Genomic DNA, 22,186 nt, shown 5'->3' on the forward strand with positions numbered 1-22,186 from the left:
TGTCACCGTCATCAACATACCAGATGGTTTAATGGAAATTATTTTGGGGTCACAGATCCTAATCAGGAACGCACTTGAGCAAAATGGCAACCAAAACCCACTGTGAGATATAATTTCTGACATTTATGGATAGAATATACAGTGGGGCAAAAAAGTATTTAGTCAGCCACCGATTGTGCAAGTTCCCCCACTTAAAATGATGACAGAGGTCAGTAATTTGCACCAGAGGTACACTTCAACTGTGAGAGACAGAATGTGAAAAAAAAATCCATGAATTCACATGGTAGGATTTGTAAAGAATTTATCCGTAAATCAGGGTGGAAAATAAGTATTTGATCACCTCAAACAAGGAAAATCTCTGGCTCTCACAGACCTGTAACGTCTTCTGTAAGAAGCTTTTCTGTCCCCCACTCGTTACCTGTATGAATGGCACCTGTTTGAACTCATCATCTGTATAAAAGACACCTGTCCACAGCCTCAAACAGCCAGACTCCAAACTCGGCCAAGACCAAAGAGCTTTCGAAGGACACCAGGAAAAATATTTTAGACCTGCACCAGACTGGGAAGAGTGAATCTACAATAGGCAAGCAGCTTGGTGTGAAAAAATCAACTGTGGGAGCAATCATCAGAAAATGGAAGACATACAAGACCACTGATAATCTCCCACGATCTGGGGCTCCACGCAAGATCTCATCCCGTGGGGTCAAAATGATCATGAGAACGGTGAGCAAAGATCCCAGAACCACACGGGGGGACCTGGTGAATGACCTGCAGAGAGCTGGGACCAAAGTAACAAAGGTCACCATCAGTAACACACTACAACGGCAGGGAATCAAATCCCGCAGTGCCAGACGTGTTCCGCTGCTGAAGCCAGTGCATGTCCAGGCCCGTCTGAAGTTTGCCAGAGAGCACATGGATGATACAGCAGAGGATTGGGAGAATGTCATGTGGTCAGATGAAACCAAAGTAGAACTTTTTGGTATAAACTCAACTCGTCGTGTTTGGAGGAAGAAGAATACTGAGTTGCATCCCAAGAACACCATACCTACTGTGAAGCATGGGGGTGGAAACATCATGCTATGGGGCTGTTTTTCTGCCAAGGGGACAGGACGACTGATCCGTGTTAAGGACAGAATGAATGGGGCCATGTATCGTGAGATTTTGAGCCAAAACCTCCTTCCATCAGTGAGAACTTTGAAGATGAAACCAGGCTGGGTCTTCCAACATGACAATGATCCGAAACACACTGCCCAGGCAACAAAGGAGTGGCTCCGTAAGAAGCATTTGAAAGTCCTGGAGTGGCCTAGCCAGTCTCCAGACCTCAACCCCATAGAAAATCTGTGGCGGGAGTTGAAAGTCCGTGTTGCTCGGCGACAGCCCCAAAACATCACTGCTCTCGAGAAGATCTGCATGGAGGAATGGGCCAAAATACCAGCTACTGTGTGTGCAAACCTGGTAAAGACCTATAGTAAACGTTTGACCTCTGTTATTACCAACAAAGGTTATGTTACAAAGTATTGAGTTGTATTTTTGTTATTGACCAAATACTTATTTTCCACCCTAATTTACGAATAAATTCTTTACAAATCCTACCATGTGGATTCATGGATTTTTTTTTCACATTCTGTCTCTCACAGTTGAAGTGTACCTCTGGTGCAAATTACTGACCTCTGTCATCATTTTAGGTGGGGGAACTTGCACAATCGGTGGCTGACTAAATACTTTTTTGCCCCACTGTATATTTTATAAACATTGGCCTAAATATTTATCACTTATTTAAACAGAAACAAATAGTTTTGATTTTTTTTTTTAAATTTGAGTTTTGAATATGAATGAGAAAAACCAGAATTGCATAATTTTCTTTGATGTTTCTCTAAATCCATCTGGTGTGCCATTATTGAATCATTAGAAGGTACTGTCCATGGGGTGGGAACTGGGCCCCAATACAGTAAGTCTGGATCAGCTCTCTGTTTAAAAAGTCCTAATCCCTGATCCTATGAGTGCTACCCAGCAGGCAATACAAAGTTCAGATGGAACTAGTGATGTGCGATACCACTGATTTCCTTTCCAATCTGATACCAAGTAAAATTCAGGGTGGTATCGACAATACTGATCCTATGTCTGTGAAGGTTCTCCTACTTATATACTGATCCTATATACTTTGTACAAAAACTTTTTTTTTTACTGTATCTTTTATTGTATCTCAAATTATATTTTCATAATGATTACAGGACATCAGATTACTTGTTCTTATCACTTAATAATGCAGAATTATCATATAGAAAAAAAAAAACTGAAGCCATTTGAGCATGTTGCCTGGCTGCTAGACTGTGAGAGACATCTGTATCGCCCTAGCAGCACCTACCCCTCTCCTCTCCTCTTCTTCAGTTCACCTCAACATAAGCTCATCATATTCTGTTACATGATTTAATGTGAGGTGTTTGACGAGGTTAGTGGTGTTGCCACAACACCTCACTGTCTTGCCACATGTATCGCAAACCGTGTCTTGGTGTTTGTGGATGTAAAATACGTCCGCACATGACTCCATTTATACAGCCCTATTTCACACATGACTATGAAAGGCGGAAGAGGAAGTATTTCCTTCCAATGTAGACAATCCGAATGTTATAGTTTCTTTCCACTCTGTTCCTGTTAATGATAAACTACAACTTTACCCCAAATTACTAAAATATTGATATTTTAATATGAGAATCGATTCTAGAACATAAATGACTGGTATCGGAGGAATAGATATTTCAGTATCAATCTGCACATCACTAGATGGAACCAGTTGGGTTAGGGGCTTATTCAAACTAAAATGGTGTCATGTCTAGAGCAGGTGAGCAGGAGTCAGAAGTGGGACTCGCATCTAAGAATTAGAGGGTTTATTCACAGATAAAAAGAAGAGTACCTACTGGGGAAACTGGGACCATGTCAGATGGATTTTTCGTCATGTTTTTACCTTTAATGTCAACAAACGGTTGAGAAGAGAATGTCCACAATTTAACCTTTAATTACAGGAGTAGTCTGAGCTGATGGTAGTTTTGTTCTAATAATTAAGAGAGGGGTTAGGAAGAGAATGAGCACACCTTGGCCATCAACTTTCTTATCTCTCCTGTGCATGTATAATTCAATAGGAGAGAAGCCAGGTCCAGTAGATTTTTAGCTTATGTGTCTTTGAAAGTAGTGATCAATGAATGCAATTAAAATGTTAAATAAGGCGAGTGGAAAAATATAACAAATAAAATAAAATATTTAAACATTAAATCGTAGAAACATGCAATGGGAGGATTTGGTCTGAAGAAGAAGATGTCAGTTTGGGTGTGTTGTCATTCATGCAAACATTACTGACTAAAAATTTGCATATTCTTGGTGATCAAAACAAGTAATATGAGACTGGTAGTAAGCCAGTTTACCTGCCAGTTGGTGTATCAGTAACTACTGTGTTGTAATTAATGCCATAATACATTTGACTCGGATATTTTCTAAAGCCATGAGTGGGACTCATATTTGGAGCTTCATTGGTAAGTTAAAATATCTTAAACTTTCTTAAAAAAAAGAAACAAAGTTAAAATAAAGATGATGGCATTTATGTACACATCAGTGAGATCATTTAAAAATAATTCAGTTATTTAAATGTTTTTAATGTCTGTATGTCAACAGGCATTTTCATCATGTTAACATTAACATCTGGAACACTGGCAGGTAAACCTTTCTTCTACGATCAAAACATTCTGGTACATATTTACTAAGTTCAAACTACCACATGTCAATGACTGAACAAAGAAAATAAAAATAAATAAATAAATTTGATTTTGAAAAGCACAGCATGGAGCAAAGTTACACTCGTAATAAAATGAAGCCGTCTCACTGACAGGGATGAATAAGATGCAGCTGAATAAAAATCTATATTTTTTAATCTGTTGGAAATTGCTGGAGACTCTTTGAGTTCCTGTTGACTGACAGGACATTTGACAGCTCAGAAGAAATGCATGCTTCATTCATATAAGGCCTAATAAAATTAAATAAAATAAAAAATGATTTTACAATCAGATCATGGCCAAAACACATAAGTTACTCTGTCACATATGTAACTGTGTGCATTACTTTTTTCACGCTTTACAATGCTACAGGGATTTATTAAAGTCAATATGACCTATTGGAGGAGTCACTCTTTAATACAAACTTTTATTATGGTATGTAGTAGCTTAAAGCACTGATTTCTGGCAGACGATCAGCTTTTTGGCACAACAAACAATCGGGGAAAACAATCGCAATCGTGCTGCTGTTTGAGGAAGAAGAATAAAGTAGTCGTGGTAAGCCAGTCGCATGACCACTTTAAGATGACAAACCAACAAGGTGATATATACCAGTTTTTAAATTGTGTTGATTGGCCACGTAAAACCAGAGTCATGATAAACAATATATACGCAGCGTTTTTTCCTGAATAGTTTCATCACGTTTAATGTCTAAGGACCGTGCTAGCAAGATCTCACTGCTTATGACCAAAAAATAAAAACACAAAACAAAAATCAGGCCTTTCGTGTTGGTGGAAAAATGCACCATGTTGACCAGTCAAAAAAGTATATGGCAACATGACATTTGGTTGTTTAGGAAGAGGGGGGAGTTTTAGGAGTGACGGCGAGAGAGTGTGAGAGAGAGAGAGCAGAAAAAGAGAGAGAGAGAGAGTTTTGAGATGTGTGTTTGGAGTGTGTATTTAATGTGTTGTCTTGTGTAGTTAGTGTGTAGTGTTGTGGATAGTTTTGTGTTGTGTGTTAGAACAATGAGCTGACTGCTGTCTCCAGGTAGAAACAGGAATGATACACCTGCTGCTGTCAGACCTGCAGGTATCAGGCTGTGATGTTCTCCTTTATAATGGACAGAAATTATTTTTTCCCCAACGGCACAAATAATTTGTGGCATCTTATTGAATGCAGAACACCCGATTGTTCTGTAAATAGTTTGAAATGGTTATAAAAACAGAGGTAAAAGGTAAATGGCTGCAAATAACTTTGTTGTTTGCAAAAGTTGTCCATATTATTGTAAAATTGACAATTTATATTTGCATTTAAAGTTATGAAATATAATTCAGTAAACATGTTTGCGCTTGTTACAGTAAAAAATATAACTTTCTACTTGAATTTTATGTTTTTTGTCTGATTTTAGATCAATTGTGTTAATACAGTATGTCAAAATGGAAACATAACTGTAATTTCAGACACATGAGGTTGTGCTGAAAAGGATGATACCAAACAAGACAAAGTAAATAATATGTAAATGTGAAATTTAGAGAAAAAATCAAAAGTAGTAAAAAATGAACAATTATACCCTGGACCCCAGAGGGTAAACATTTTTTTTAAAGTAATGCAATAGTTACTTTTCAAGTTAATAATTACTTTTAGAATCTTGTAACTCAGTTACTTAGTCAGTTACTTTTTGAAGAAGTAACTAGTAACTATAATTAATTACTTTTAAGTAACTTGACCAACACTGCTTATAATACATAAAATAAGAAATTGTGTCTTATACTGTGACACTACAACAAATTTCCCACGTGTGGGACTAATAAAGGTTATCTTATCTTACCTGTCCCTACTCACTGGACACTGATTTTAGTTGTAACTGAGAAACACAAATGTTTCATTAGCTTTTCTTATATCTTTGCACATATTCACACATTTTTTAAATCCTCAAACAAATTTTTATATTAGGCAAAAATAAACATAGTAAACATAAATTGCAGTTTTGAACATTTTAAATTTATGAAGAAAAGAAAGCTATCCAAAACTTCCTGAAAATATGTGATTGACCATTCACACAACGGTGAGATTGATAACAACTGTTCTTCAAATACATTATTTTGATTTCTACTGTACTATTTAAGTTTGTTTTTTTTTTCTTTTCATCGGAGTTAGCAGTTACAAGTAACATGGGTGACAGACTCACAGGCTGCTGAGTCAACTGGAGGCAAGGAGAAGGCACATTATCACATGAAAGAGCAAAACTGAAGTGGCCTGTTTACTGGCAAATGTGAGAGGAGACTTTGTGTTATTTTTGGTCAGCAGTGGTTTTCTCCTTGCAGTCGCACATAGATGGTATTTTCTTTCAGTCTTTTTCTTATTGATGAATCACAAAATCTAACTGAAACAAGTGAAACCTGCAGTTCTTTGTATGTCGTTCTGGGTTCTTTTTTGACATGCAGATGAATACATATGTACTCTTGGAGTATTTTCTGTTGGCTAGCCAACAGAAACTGCTCTGAAGAGTAGAAAAGCTTTATATAAGAACCATTCCATTGACATTAAACTCAGCTTAGTACAGTTTATAGTTGATCGAAGTTAACTCATGACTGAACAAGGAAGAGCCATGACTTTTAGGCACAAGGCCAGGTAGATTTAGTTAGCTTCTTTTCTCCTAATGAAATAATTCTTAGCTAAATAAACAGTTTCTTGTATTTACTCATTATTTTTGTCTATTGTTACATTTTATTTGATGGCACAAAACATGTAACTGAAATCAGAAAGGGCAGAAATACTTTTCAGGCTGACATAAGGCGGACATGCAAGGTCTACACTGTACATGCATATTTGAGCCATTAACTCATATTAATTAGTCAATTGTTCTAATAACCTCTCCACTTTTCATTTAAAAATAAATTAACACTCCTAGAAGAAACTTTTGCAAACACTTCAGGGGTGAACTAGGTGCTGCTATTGTGACTCTACATTCAGTGCAATATGTAGTAAATTGCCTGTTGCAAACCTCCACAAATACAAATATAGGAACTCCTAATTTGACACTTGACCTGGATTTATATGCATTTGTTTGTTTTTATTAATAACCACTTTTTAAAAATCATTTAGGTCAACTCCTTTACAACCTGGCACTGAAACAAAAAGCTGTCCAATCTTCAACCAGTGGCACTGTGGGTATTGCTGGTAAGGCAGTTGATGGAAACAGAGATGCAAACTATCAAAGTGGGTCTTGTACACTTACCAGTGAACAATCTGATCCCTGGTGGAGGGTAGACCTGGTAAATGTGTATACAATTGGGACTGTAATGATAACCAATAGACAGGAATTAGAAAATGGGCTGGATGGTGCCGAAATCTGGATCGGAAATTCAATAACAATCAGTGACCCTGAAAGTAACAGGTGACAGAGCTTGATTTATAACCGTAAGTCATTATTTATCATATCAATAGGACTTATTTATATTTATTCTTTACTTTTTCATTTTGAATGTTTCATACACAGGTGTGCCGTCATCTCCCACATTCCCAGCGGACAAGCGTTTTATTTTCCATGTAACTCTGTGAAGGGACGCTACGTCACTGTGTTTTTACCAGGAAGTGCAAAGGTCCTAAGTCTCTGTGAGGTTGAAGTGTATTACGGTAAATACCTTCAATTCTTTACTTAATTCTTTATTTTTTATTTATATCAGTAAGGGGTGTGACCTGGGGCGGTCCTGACCCATTTTGTGCCATGGGCGAACCCTCCCTCTACCGCCCCCCTTTGAGAAAAGCAGACAAATCAACAATACACCTTTTCCAATTAATATGTAATTAATATTATATTGAAAACAGTCCAAAAGATTCAATAAACCACATCTGTGTCTACTGTCTGTCTACTGTTTACTATAATAGCCAAATTGCTAACAAACGAACCCCCCCAGAAGTTGATTCTGTTCATCTGGACATAACATTTTCAGTGGGAGAAACATTTCGTCACTCATCCAAGTAACTTGTTTTTTTTTTGTGTCCCGTTTGGATCTTTAGCCATCAGAATTGTTGTCTTAAGGCCAAGAAAGATGCCAAGCGGATTTATTTTACCAAGTGGATCATCATGGCCTTGCCATATTGGTCCATTTGATTGACCTTTATTATAATTATGTACTTATTTTATTTTCGGTTGATACAAACGGGACAGACATGACTGGGGGATAGGACAGGGAGAAAGAATGAAAGAAAGAGAGGGAGAGAAAGAAAACCAAAGGGGAGAAGGGACGGTGAGAAAGGGGGGAAGAAAGAAAAACAAACAAAACACCTGGATCACCTGCATGGAGAAAAAAAAAACAGAGAAAGCAAACAAAAAAAGCGCAACATAATAAATACAGCACCATCACAATAAACTAGCTAGCAGTAGATAACAGTAGATACTAAATATTAAACGATATTGTGCAGCACGCAAGATAGACAGCGCACAATGTGCTTTGAGGCAGCAGCCAAGAAAGGTGTAGTCCGTGTCTGTGAACACCCGTGTGTACACCTGTGTGCACACCTGTGTGGATCAGCATGCTTGTATTCCAATGATCAAAGCTCATTGATCAAAGACCACTGATCAATGGCCATGAGTACCATTCAGAGAGAGTTGGGGAATCGCTGCAATCACAGCATTGTAAGATGGTGAAAGAGATGGTGCTCGGGCCAGCCAGAGAATCCCCGTCGCTCCGCCCCTCTCCTCCATGTGCAGCAAGCAGCAGGCGCACCAGGCTCACCACGCCAAAATGCAATGGTATGATATCGGGGAAGCATGCGTACGAGCAACTTTTTTTTGTTGTTGATGCCATGATGCCACCCCCACCACAATACTGCTCTGGGCTCCCACCGGTGTCGCCCATATCAATAACTGCCACAGGTGGAAAACTCTGAAACTGCACAAAAAACATGTTTGTCTTTTTTAAAAACTCCGTTCTGATAATGCACTGACTTGGACTCATATACAACTGTACCTCTGATTTCTGTTTAAAATACTGCTGGCTGGTTCATAACCGTTGGGCATAGTAATATTACTTGTACTAAATATGTCGGATTATTAATTTTTGCCCTTGACAACCGCCCATGTTGTCCATTTCAAAAACTGCCACTGGGTGTGAGAGTCCAACCAACATAAATTATTGTTTTCTTGGTTTTCCTTCAAGGATACCCATTACCCAATGTGGCACTCAAAGGAGAAGCTACCCAGTCATCTACACTCTCTGTTGCCACTGTGTCCAAAGCCATCGATGGCAGACGGAACTCGTTCTATAGCAATGGGTTCTGTAGCCACACGGCTGAAGACGAGACCAACCCCTGGTGGAGGGTGGACCTGCAGCGAAGCTTTACAATCACTGCTGTAAAAGTCACCAACAGAGGAGACTGCTGTGCTGAAAGAATGGATGGAGCTGAGATCAGAATAGGAAACTCACTGGAGAACAATGGAAACAATAATCCCAGGTAATGATGAATTTATATCAGTCAATGGTCATTATGATTTTTGTTTATTTATTTGTTTTATTTTACATTAATTTGAACAGAAATATTTCAGAGATTACAACATAAATATTATCCACCACATGATGCTCTAGTTCAGGACTCCATGCAATTCATGATCAGGGATTGTAACATCTATTCCTTTTTCTGAATCAAAAATAAAACAAACAAGCAAATGTTTCAGAGATTAGAGTCTACATATTGTCCACCACATGCTGATTATTGCTCTTCTAGTTCAGGACTCCATGCTACCTCCTTAACATGAAGTCCATAATACTAACACAATGCTGCCCCCACACTCTCTGTTGTCAGGTGTGCTTCCATCTCACATATCAAAGCGGGTAAAACCTACACATACCGGTGTGATGGAGGCAGCATGGAGGGTCGCTTTGTGAACGTGTTTCTTCCTGGACAGAAGAAGACTCTCACCCTGTGTGAAGTGGAGGTGTATGCTGCCCCAGCAGGTAGAGCTGCAAGTGACTGGATCTGATCTACTGAAACACACCTCCCAAGTACTCATTCAAACAGTACAGTCATCAACTTGGTATGGGCCAGTGTTTGGGCCCTCAAAAGGTGTTGATGGGTGCAAAAATGGAAACTTGGACTCAGGATGCTGTACACACAATGATCAAGATCTGGGTCCCTGGTGGAAAGTAGACTTACAGGCTGTCTATAAAGTCAGTGCTGTCACCATCATCAACAGACAGGATGGTTATATTCCAAGGATTCTTGGGGCACAGATCCTGATCGGGAACTCGCTGGAACAAAATGGAAACCAAAACCCCAGGTGAGATCTGATTTCCGAGTAATACAACATTTCTCCATAAACATCAAGTTAATTCTTTTTCCTAATTAAGAAACATATATATGCTACAAACATTTCTATTTATTTGTTTCAATTCAAGTTGTTTAAGTCCAATAAATACCTTGAAATTGTACGAAGGTAAGTGATGAACTGCCAGAGGTTAAAAAAAGTTATGGAAACGCAAAACTGAAAAATAATCATACAGAATCATACAAAAAGGCCTTTTTCAGGGAACACACAATATGCTACCAATTTAAAACTGTTCTGCAGAAATGGAGGTTGATCAAGCCTTGACTGGTGTTACCACGCCAGATCCGCGGCCCCGAACCGTAGTAAGGAAACCTCTGGCAGTTACTTGACTCGCAGCCGGCAACAGCTTACTATACAGGTCAACTCCGCTAGCAAGAAGATCGAGGGAGGCGTAGGAAACTGCTTTACCGAACCTTTATTTCTCCTCCAAGGCACGAACACCGCGTACAGTGGGCTGAAACAGTTTACTCACAGCGGGCATCGCCGATACAACTTTGGCTGCCGAGGGAGTTATTATATTCCTTTTATTTACTTTCTCTTCGTCTCTTCTGTAGTTAACCGTTACTTTTCTTTTCCTTCTCCGCTCACTCTCACACACCCGACAGGCAGTTCCGCTACACACACCCGCATACATTTCCCATCAGGCTTCACCCTTAAAGGACCATGCCTGTAACACTACCCCCACTCTGGATGATAATTAAACCCTTAACATCATTCCAGCACATGAACCCCCCATTAACAAGGAAACATACAGCATTCGTGCCCCCAGTCCAAAAATGGCGATCCTTAGGATGGAACAATCTTGAAGTAGACAACTGTCCATATTTTAAGCACAAGAAAACATAGGATGTACAGGGTTCACTTTGAGGAGGGTGCAAGTCAATGTCCATATCCCGCCCTTCACATAGACAGTATTCATAAAGAAAGACATTAAGGCACTACAGCTGAACGTTTACCCCTATATCCAGCTTTACCTCATTAGTATAAACAGTTCAAACAATAACTTGCAGCCCGTCGACAGCCATGTTGCCAGGAAACAGCAAGACAAACAAGCCCAACAGTACACGTAAGAATAGCCCCCTGTAACAACTCAATTTACAACAGTCATATCACTTAACATATGTAACATGAACAATTTTTTTTTTTTTTTTTTTTTTAACTACTGAGCAGGGCAGCGATCCGCCTACACCCCGACTCAGTTAGGACATACTAGCCTAGTGACTGACCCAGTCACCAAACATGTCCGGTGCCCGCCGCACACGCTGTGGTCTGGAACGGGGTGTGGACCTGAAGGAAGGGTGCTGTTCTGGTCCTTCAGCCCCATCCACGTAAGGCTGAACAGGGCTGGCTGGCAACCCACTACCATCTCCTTGAGTGGGTGGCGGAGAGCCAGCTCTCAGGGAAGCACCAGTATCTGGTTGATCTGCCCCAGCTGGGGTCTCCCACAAGTTGAAGGGGCCGAAATCAATGTCAGAATCGCTTTCGTCGAGCGCTGGAGGAGGCACCTCGGTGGGTGCTGCCTGGTCGGAGTCTTGGAAGACCCAGCTGTTGTCCAGCGGCGTTCTTGAGTGATAAGGCTTGAGTCTGTCGTGATGAACCACTTTAGCCTTTGCTCGGGGCCCCTTTTTAATGCAGTAGACTAAATCATCCAACAGGCCCACTACGAAGTAGGGGCCCTCATAGGAAGGCAGAAACTTGCGAACCTTGTGCCGCACTCTCTTGGTCCCTTTGATCAGATGCCACACTGCAGCGCCGACTGGATACTGAACTTGGCAGATATTCTTATCGTACTGTTTCTTAGCGCGCTCAACAGATTTCCCGAGAGCCTCCCGTGCCAGTTGGTGGGAAAGCTCCAGCCTTTCCCTGAGTTGCACCACATACTGTGGTGTAGTGCAGTTGGGGGTGTCGTCGGCCGGCAGACCCGCGACCAGGTCAATAGGCTCGGTTATCTCTCGGCCCAGAAGCATCATGTTTGGGGTCAATCCTGTGGAACTGTGCTTAGTTGCCCGATAAGCCATGACAGCATAGGGGATCATTATATCCCAGTCCCAGTGGCAGCGCTCCGCGGTGGTGGCTAAGGCCTTCTGCAGGGTAGCATTAAAACGCTCTACCTGGCCATCGGACTGTGGATGAAAGGGCGTGGTGCGTGTCTTTTTGATTCCGAACAGTTCACACATCCCCTGGAACACAGCCGACTCAAAGTTGGTGCCCTGGTCGCTATGCAGAGACTGTGGGGCTCCATATCTACATACCCACTCCGCAACAACCTTTCCTGCCACCGTGGGCGCTTGTGCATCGGGGACTGGATAAGCCTCCACCCACTTGCTGAAGTAGTCTTGTACCACCAATATGAATCGGTTATGCCTTTCTGTTTCGTTCAACGGTCCCATCAGATCGACTGCAATCCTCTCCATGGGGGCGCCAACACGTACCGTGCCCATCGCTGCCTGGGGGGTTTTGGGGGGCCGCGCCCTTTCAGCACAACTGGTGCAAGTGCGGCACCACAGGGTCACATCATCTTTCATGTTGTACCAGTAGTACCTATTCTTCAAGCGTGCCAGGGTCCTTTCTGCCCCAAAGTGGCCACCCACTGGGCCATCGTGCATCTGCTGCATTACGGAGTGACGATAGGCGTGAGGCAGAAGGATTTGGGGGAAAAACACATTACTTTCTGTACAGTGGAATTTCCTCACCAGCACTCCATCTTTTAGGTACAGTCTCTTCCACTGCGCCCAGTAGGCTTTGGTTGCGGGGCTGCATGCCGCTACATCGGCCCAGACGGGCCGACCTTCCCCTTTTTCCTTCCATTCCCAAACTGGGCCTATATCCACATCGTTCTTCTGGCTAGCCAAGAGCTGTTCTGGGGTCCAGCCACTGAACAAGCTAGTGTGATGGGACTCATCCACCCGGTGGATATTTGGGCAGGTGTCGTGGCTACTACTGGAACAACAGTCCACTGCTGCTACGGGTGCACACTCTGGTTCTGCTACCCGGCTTTTCCCATCGGTACCATCAGGCCCCACTACCCCCACTGGGGGCTGCCCTGGGGGGGTCATGCTGGTACCACAGTCCTCTAAGTTACACTGCACACCTTTATGCTCGAACCGGTCGCTGTTGATGGTGGGCTCTGGGAGTGTGCACGGGCATGAAGCGCGGCAGGGTCTCCTGGAAAGTGCATCCGCATTCTGGTGGTTTTTCCCAGGTCGGTGCAGCACCTGGAAGTTATACTCTGCCAGCTTCTCCAACCAGCGGGCCAGCTGGCCCTCGGGCTCCCTCAGCCTGGTCAGCCAGCGGAGGCTGCTATGGTCAGTCCGGACAGTGAACGGCCTACCCAGCAGGTACTGTCTGAAGTGGGAAGTGAACGCCACAACCGCCAGAAGCTCTCGCCTGGTCGTATAATAGTTTTGTTCGGTAGCCGACAGCCGCCTGCTCCCATAGGCCAAGACCCGCTCTTCGCCCCCTTGCACTTGGGAGAGAATCGCTCCAATCCCACAATTGCTGGCATCAGTGTCGAGGAAGAAGTCACCCTGGTCCAGTGGGTAACCCAGGACAGGGGCTGCCGTAAGCCGTCTTTTTAATTCCTGGAATGCTCCCTGGCAGTCGGCAGTCCAGTTAAAACGGGCATACTTCTTAGTGAGTTCGTGGAGGGGTTTAGCCACTGTGGCAAAGTCCTCCACGAACCGGCGGTAGTATGAGGCTAAGCCAACAAACTGACGCACTTCTGTGACGGTCCGCGGTGCAGGCCAGTCCGTCACCTGCTGGACTTTCTGGGGGTCCGTGGAAATACCTCCAGCAGAGATGATATGGCCCAGATAGGCCACCTGCTCCCGAAACAGGCAGCATTTAGATGGCTTCAGTTTTAGGTTGGCTCCACGCAATCTGATGAACACTTGCTCGAGCCGCTCCAGCATCTGGGTGCTATCCTGGCCCAGGACAATGATGTCATCTAGGTACACTAGGCATGTCTCCCACTGCAGCCCAGCCAGGACTCTGTCCATAAGCCTTTGGAATGTGGCCGGTGCGTTGCACAGTCCAAACGGCATCACATTCCACTCGAACAATCCCTTACGGGTACAAAATGCAGCTGCTTTTCGGGCTCTGGGGGTCATCTCTACCTGCCAGTACCCTGAAGTCAGGTCTAGTGTACTGAAGTACTTGGCAGTAGAAAGCGTGTCAAGGGTGTCCTGGATGCGTGGCAGGGGATAAGCGTCTTTAAGGGTTCGCTCATTTAGTGGTCTATAGTCCACGCATAGTCTGGGACTCTGGTCCTTCTTCTTCACCATCACAATTGGAGCAGCCCAGCCGCTATTGCTAGGTTGAGCTAGCCCAGCCTCCAAGCTCTGCTGTACTTGCTGGTCGGCCGCTATTTGTTTGTCCCCTGCCATCCTGCGCGGCGGGTGCTTAACTGGTGGTCCTGGCGTGGTCAGGATGTCATGCTGGACAACACCAGTGCGACCAAGGTCATTCGGGCCAGTGGAGAAGACATCACTGTAGGACCTCAGCAGGCCTGCCAGGTCGTAGCGGGCAACGTGAGTCAAACCGGGGCTGCTCTCGGCGTAAAGGGCCTGCAAATGGCTTGGTACAGAAGCAGGGGGAGTACCATTAAGTTCGAGGGCTGCCAGGACCCTTGGTGGGCGACCCCCCGACCCCTCCAGGACCTGCACGGGCTGAAGAACCCCTGCCACGGCACCACGCTTTAAGGTGACAGCTGCGGCCCCAGGGTTAAAGACTCTGATTGGGATGCTAGAGGGTTTACTAGGTTGCACAACTGCGTGAGCTACCAGTACTTGGTGCTTCTCCACAAAGCCCTTTGTAGGGCTTAGCATCATGTCTCTATGGGCGGCACAGTGGGAGCTGGAAAACCCGGGGACCACATACTCGCAGCCTGGTTCCAAAACCGTAGTGCGTGCCACCCTAACAACAAGCACCTGGGGTCGAGGGCCCACGCCAGAACATGGTATCTTTTCATTAAACAGGGTTATCTCTTGGCGGCCGTAGTCTAAGCAAGCGCACGATTGTTGCAGGAAAGGGTGCCCCAGAATAACTTCAGTGCCTTCAGCCATGTCGGCCAAAAGAAAGTCTACATTTTCCACACCGCTCCCCACCTGTACAGGCAGGATGACCTCGCCCAGAACGGCCAATCCCTCTGGACCAATGCCTTGTAGAGTCTGAGCAATGGATGCCTGCACCTGAGGTCTTGACTCTGCGGGGATGGTGTTAAAATAGTGGAGGGGCAGCACATTCCGCCGTGCACCAGAATCCAGCAAGGCCCGTATTTCCCGTCCCTGTATTGCTATCTGGACACACATCACATCTTGGCCTCCGTTGTGGAACACTGTGCCTGGGTCAGGGGCTGGGCCTCTAGCAGCTTTTACAGGCTTTTGGGCAGGTGAGCGAGGAGAGGGGCAGTTCCTCTGTAGATGTCCTATGCCGGAGCAGTTATGGCAAACAGCCTCCTTCCTGCTTGACCTGTTAGATGTGCTCCAGCTTTGGTGCCCACGCTGGATAGGTCTTTGGGCCCTCTCCGGTGGTTCATAACTTAGCATATGAACACTCTCCCGTAATGCAGCTGTTCGGGTCCCCTGTGCTGTAGAGACTCGTGGCCCTGGCTGCATAAGCTGTGTGACTGCCCTGGCGGCCCTTTTCGTTGTCTCAAACCTGTGGGCGATTTCATAGGCTCTTGCCAGGGTGCGTGGTTGTTCTTCCAACAATTTCTGGACCATTTCAGCATCTGCCAAAGCATTAGTGAAGATCTCTACAGCAATGCAGTCCTGCTCCAGCTCGGAGCGGTTGGCATACACAATGGAAACCTTCTCGTATATATCATCTCTGAGGGTGTGCAGGGCCTCACCTGGTTTCCGGATTCTCTGCCGTAGCTCAATGCCAATGGCTGCTGCATGCTCTGAACACGGCCCATAGGCAGCCTCCACCTCCTCCACAATCCTCTGGTAACTCCAGCGAGCAGATTTGGGGTTTTTGTGGATTATGGCTCCAGCTGCGCCCCTCAGGCTGAATCTCAGTTGGACAGCCATGGTGTTCTCCGTCCAGCAGTTGGCCTTTGCACAGGTCTCGAACTGATAGAGAAAGTCTTTCCATGACCCTGACCCATCGAAATGGTCTGGTTGTAATGTGGGAATTTTCTCCTTGCCCCTCGTCTGTCCATCAGCACTACAATCTGCAAAACCCCCGTCTTGCACTACACCAGGAAAACAGCCGCGTGGCCCTGGCATGGCTTGTTTTGAACTGTGACCCTGGTCATGCTTGCAAAGCCCACACCCCCCATCTGGTGCTGGTATTGCCATGCGAGTTGTTGGGGAAAAATAGCCCTGAGCTGGCATTTCATAGCTGTACTGCGCAGGTTGGGGTATACCCGGCATAATGTGTAGCTTCGCTGGCTCAGTAAACGGCGTTTTTCTAGGGACACTGCAGGTACAGTTCATGGCGGTGAATGGCTGGCTGCATGGCCGAGATGTAACAATCCGAGGTGGGTGATCATGCGAGCCATGCTGTCCCACTGTGAGCGGTGTAGATGCAGTGTTACCAGGGCCTCCGCAGTCTGAGCACTGCAACTGCTTAAACTCACTGCACACTGCATTCTGCTTCGCTATTGGTGTTAAGAAAGGGTTGGTGTGAGCTGAAGGTGGCGGGGTGAGATGCCATGCAGCCTCAAACTCCGTCGTATAGACTGCTGCTATGCTCGCCGCTGGCGTTAACTCTATGTCCGTGATGAAGGGGTTGCTGCTGTGGATTCTATTGTTTACATAAGTGGCACGGTCCACATTAGCTGTGCCACACTCTGGGGTTTCTGGCAAAAATGGGTTGCTGCTCTTACTGAAGTACATTCCCATGCCATCCCCTTCAGCATCTCTCGGAGCCGCCATTTTCTCTGTCGTCCGAGGGAAAAGAGAAAAAGAAAGTTCGCTCACTCTCTCTCGGCGCTTTGCGGAGTTTTATCCCGGAAAAGAGCCCCCAGTGTTACCACGCCAGATCCGCGGCCCCGAACCGTAGTAAGGAAACCTCTGGCAGTTACTTGACTCGCAGCCGGCAACAGCTTACTATACAGGTCAACTCCGCTAGCAAGAAGATCGAGGGAGGCGTAGGAAACTGCTTTACCGAACCTTTATTTCTCCTCCAAGGCACGAACACCGCGTACAGTGGGCTGAAACAGTTTACTCACAGCGGGCATCGCCGATACAACTTTGGCTGCCGAGGGAGTTATTATATTCCTTTTATTTACTTTCTCTTCGTCTCTTCTGTAGTTAACCGTTACTTTTCTTTTCCTTCTCCGCTCACCCTCACACACCCGACAGGCAGTTCCGCTACACACACCCGCATACATTTCCCATCAGGCTTCACCCTTAAAGGACCATGCCTGTAACACTGGTGATGCTAATTCCTACAGGTTTTCCAACTTTTCTGGATTACTTACAACTCTCTTTGTCTGCATAAAAGCAGTGTTGGAACATGCTGTGGTACCTTGTGAGGATCAGTTAAACAGTATTATTGTGCAGAAAGTAGTGTGTGGCTACAAAAATGGTGAGAAAAAGACACTTAACAATAAAAGAGAGACAAACCATCATAATATTTAATAATGTAGGTCTTACCTACAGAGAATGTCAAGGTGGCATTGAGTACAGTTTCCTTCACTATCAAAAGACACTCAGAAGCCTGTCAGAACTCTGACAGGAGATGTCTGCCAGACCCACAGAGGACAAGTTTCTGACAGTAAACAGCTCGCGTGAAGGGCAGCTCACAGGACAACAGGGTCAAGCAAAGGTTAATAGTGGTTTTAGCAAGCAAGTCTCAGATGCAGATGTGTGCAGATCAACAAAGGATAATATATCGAGTGCGGGAGAGAGTATGACCGTGCAGCCAGTGCTTTAAGTGGGCCGGTACGCGCCGGTACTCAGTACCGCCACTTCTAAATATAGCTCTTGAGAGTACCGCCACCTCTCCATGCGCCCAGAACGTGCTTTTAGCGTACCGGTACTCTCATTTGCACATCTGTTATAATCGTTTGGCTGCGCTGCCGCTTTTCAGAGCGCCCTTCACAAGCACGCTTCCTAATTCGTCCCACCGAGAGCAGAGACTACATTACCCATACACCAATGTGTTTTACAAGGGAAAAGCGCATGCGTCGCTTTTGCCGTTGTCATGTCAACAACTCAACGTGGTCCGGAGAGGGTATGTAAAACGTGCAAACAGCTGCTCGGTTAAAATACAAAAACAATGAACACTTAATATGCTCTCCTGGCTTCAGACTCTGAGTAGTAAAAGAACAAGGTCAGAATCAGAGGACTCGCTGGCTGACATCCCACCGAGCCAGAATGATATCGCTGCAGGTCAGACGCAAGCTAATGAAAGCTGCACTAGTGCCGCAGCCGCGGACGACGGCACTTTTTGCGACGACGAGGACGAGAATGACACCATTTCTACCGATGACAACAGCCGCGTTAGCGAGCATGAGTGGCCAGAATGTTGGTCCCAAGCACAAGTCCGGTATTTCTCCACAAATTACAAGTGGCTGATCAGCAGAAATCAAAAGTTGGGTTGTAGTGTGTGTAGTCAAGTTTGTGCTCGCGTGGACATGCAGCAAGGGCAGAGAGTGTCGCAGGAGTGGAGTGGGTGCTTAATCTCGTCTTTTGGAAGGGACAAGGCTGCACAACAAAACTGACTACGAAAGAAAATAAAAGAGCACAGAGACTCAATTTATCACAAGAAAGCAGTTGAAATAAAAGAGAAGGCAACACAAAATACAATGCAAAAACACATTGAAGATATGAGAAAGGCTGACTACGCTTCAACTTCAATGTGTTTAGAGCAGCTTATAAGATTGGCAAGCATGGGCGTCCCTTTACAGACATGCCAATAGATGTCCAGTTGCAAGTCTTAAATGGTGTCAAGATGGGCAGAGTTTTGCACTCTAATAACTCATGTGCAAATATACTGGATCACATTGCAGCTGAAATGAAAAAGAAGGTAGTCAATGACATAGTGATGAATGAAAGAAAATTGTGTGTGCTCACTGATGAATCCACTACAATAAGTGGAAAGTCTGTGCTTGTCGTGTGCCTGCGGTCAGCTATTTCCACTGAAAATCCAGACACAATATTTTTTGAACTGATTGAGCTGCAGGGGACCACAGCAAAGGACATCACTGAAGCACTGTTAGGATGTCTTCATAATAATGGCTTTGACCCTCACTACCTACAGGAACATTTGTTGGCATTTGCTTGTGATGGAGCCTCAGTGATGCTTGGGAGGAAAGCAGGAGTTGCTGCGCAGCTTTGTTCCAAATTCCCTTACCTGTTTGTCTGGCATTGTTCCAATCACAGACTGGAACTGGCAGTTTGTGATGTTTTGAAGGAGGTAGGAGGAATCAACCACTTTAAAATATTCTTAGATCAGCTTTACTCCCTCTCGCATCACCAAAAAACCAAAGGGAGTTAACCGAGAGTGCTCACAATGTTGGACAACGTCTCCTTGTGATAGGCCGTGTTTTATCAGTGCGTTGGGTTGCTTCAAGTGAGAGAACAGTGAAAGCAGTATGGGAGAACTACCAAGCTCTGCAGGTACACTTTACAAGTGCTGCTGCTGATACCAGCAGCGACTCAAGAGAGAGAGCAAAATACAAATTAGTTCATAATTTATTTTATGTACATTTTGTTAAAAAAAAATTTCAATACCTTTTTGCACATTTTATTTATGTTCAGTAGCTCTTTCTAGCTCAAGCAAATCCACAAACTAATAAAATGATTTATTATTTTGTATAAGGTTGTCTGTTGACTGTTGTATATAAAACCCATTCAATATAGTTGTTGTTACCTCAGGGGAGGCGGAAAAAGAATAGAGTACCGGCACCTCTTTTGGGCCACTTAAAGCACTGCGTGCAGCGTGGTAGTACTGAGCTTACCTTGACAGGAAGGTCAGGTCAGTACCTGGTCAGTACCTTGACCTTGAGTTTGATACCGTAAAAAGTGACAAAAACATTAGCGTCCGTTGTTCACTAAGTGGAAAGAAAACTTTTTTTTACAGCGAAAAAAACCCCAAACTTCCGAGCAAGCACCAAGCGCTACCACGTAATGGGAAATTCACAGACAAACTTGCCGATTCTTCCACTGACCGCTGCGGCACACCTGCACCAGGGCAAACATCCGCCTGCTATACAGGTGAAAATAGAGCAACAGGACCGCCGAGTCTTTGATTTTATTTATTTTCTGCTGTGTTTCACTTGCATCTTTTTTGAAACTGAGTGTAAACAAAAAAAAAACATTTTACGTTTTGTGCAGGAATGTGCAGAAAATAGGTTTAAATGTTAAATACATTTCTTCCAGTCAGAGAATGTTGCATTTAATTAAATTTTTGCTTGATGCATAAAGTTAAAAGATTAAAACTAATAAAACAAAAATTCTCCTCCATGGAGGAGGAAAAAAATAACTCTTTTAATGACATAATAAAAATAATGGAAAGAATTTCCAAGTGATTAAATTGTTTTAACTCTGTTGTTCCAACTTAATATACTTGGGTTGGACCAACTTAAATAATAATGATGAATCAACTTACTTACAGCAGTTGAGTCCAACTTAATTCACCCGAACTGATCCAACCCATGCAAATTATGTTAACCTGACAAAGCAACTCATTACTAAAAGAAAATCATGTTTTAATGTTGAAATCCTTTCCATAATTATTTTAAGTTTATTCTAAAAGTCATTTTTTTGGCTTGTTCAAAAAGTCTAGAGTCATACAACACATAAATTGTATGGCTTTATAAGAATTTCCACTCCATACATCCATTTATTTTAATCATGGTTGTGGTGGGCTGGGGCCTATCCCAGATGAGATAGGGCCAGAGGTACACCCTGGACAGGTGGCCAGTCTATCACATTGCTAATACAAACAGATTTATTTATGGATAATTTGGAATCACCAATTAACCTAACTCCAATAACTGCATGACTTTTATTTGTGGGTGGAAAGCAGAGTATCCAAACAAAACCCACTGCAAACTCTGTCATATTGTGGATTTCAACTCTGGACCTTCTTGCTGTGAGGTAGCAGTGCTAACCATTGCACCGCTTACCTGTCATTCCAGACATTTTTGAGGTCTGGAATGACAGCAAAGTGGTGCCGTGGCTTTATGGCTTTAATTTTCTTTATGTTTTTGTACTTGAAAGGTTCAATAAATAGAAACAGCATACACATGGTGTGACATATTGTGTGTGTGTGTATATATATACAAATTCATTAATTAAAGAAAGCCACCATTTTTCATCTTTTTTTTTCTCTCAATCCATCAGTTGTGGCATGATCAAATCATTAGATGGTACACCAACATACACATTCCAGTGTAATGAAATGGAAGGTCGCTACATCATTGTGATCATACCAGGAAAAAACACTTACGCAACCCTGTGTGAAGTGGAGGTGTTTGCTTCTCTATCTGGTAGGGTTTGGGGTGTTAGTTCTAGAGGTTCTTAGTTCTTAGTTAGTAGTGTGTGCTAAAATTATCATTGTAAAATTTTCTATTGTTTTGCCTTTTTCTCATATTTGCTATTGTAAATAGGACCAGATTAATTTAATGCACTTTGCTCTTTAGCTTTCAGTGTCTAATTTCACTACAGACTATTGTAATTTAACATATTAAAATAAAAGGAAAACAATAACCACCAAATATGGCTTAAACAAACCGAATTCTAAGAAAAAATTTCTTCACTATTGCCAGACGTTATTACGACTCCTCCACCTCCTCCCACCCCTCCTCCACCTGTGAGCCTGCAGCTTGGTGGCAGGAACGTGATGGTGGTGGGAGAGAGGCTCTGCTGGTCTGATGCTCTGATGTACTGTAGACGTTATTACTGGGACCTGCTCAGCCTTCACAGCCAACAGGAGCAAAGCGAGTTGGAGCAGCTGCTGGGCCTCGTTCCTTTCTCCCTCACAGACCACGTCTGGATGGGACTGCGCAGGTACTGATAGCTATAGATACATTTAGCTGATGTACATCTACAGATCAGTGAATCAGCATGACAAAATATAAATGAGATGGTGGAGCTCTCCAATTAAAGGGCAATTTAGGATTAATATCTTGCCCAAGGATATT

The 22,186-nt window shown here is 43.9% G+C and overlaps 1 pseudogene across 1 annotated transcript; it reads left to right on the forward strand.

Moving 5' to 3' along the window:
• Window positions 1-8,907: 8,907 nt before the first annotated feature.
• On the forward strand, window positions 8,908-21,823 carry LOC113014027 (uncharacterized; annotated as a pseudogene). The gene is made up of 3 exons (XR_013904366.1): window positions 8,908-9,215; window positions 9,564-10,038; window positions 21,387-21,823. The product of XR_013904366.1 is annotated as an uncharacterized LOC113014027 (transcript).
• Window positions 21,824-22,186: the final 363 nt, after the last annotated feature.

The sequence above is a fragment of the Astatotilapia calliptera genome, chromosome 3 (assembly GCF_964374335.1).
Source record: "Astatotilapia calliptera chromosome 3, fAstCal68.1, whole genome shotgun sequence".
In the NCBI taxonomy this organism is placed as follows: Eukaryota; Metazoa; Chordata; class Actinopteri; order Cichliformes; family Cichlidae; genus Astatotilapia; species Astatotilapia calliptera.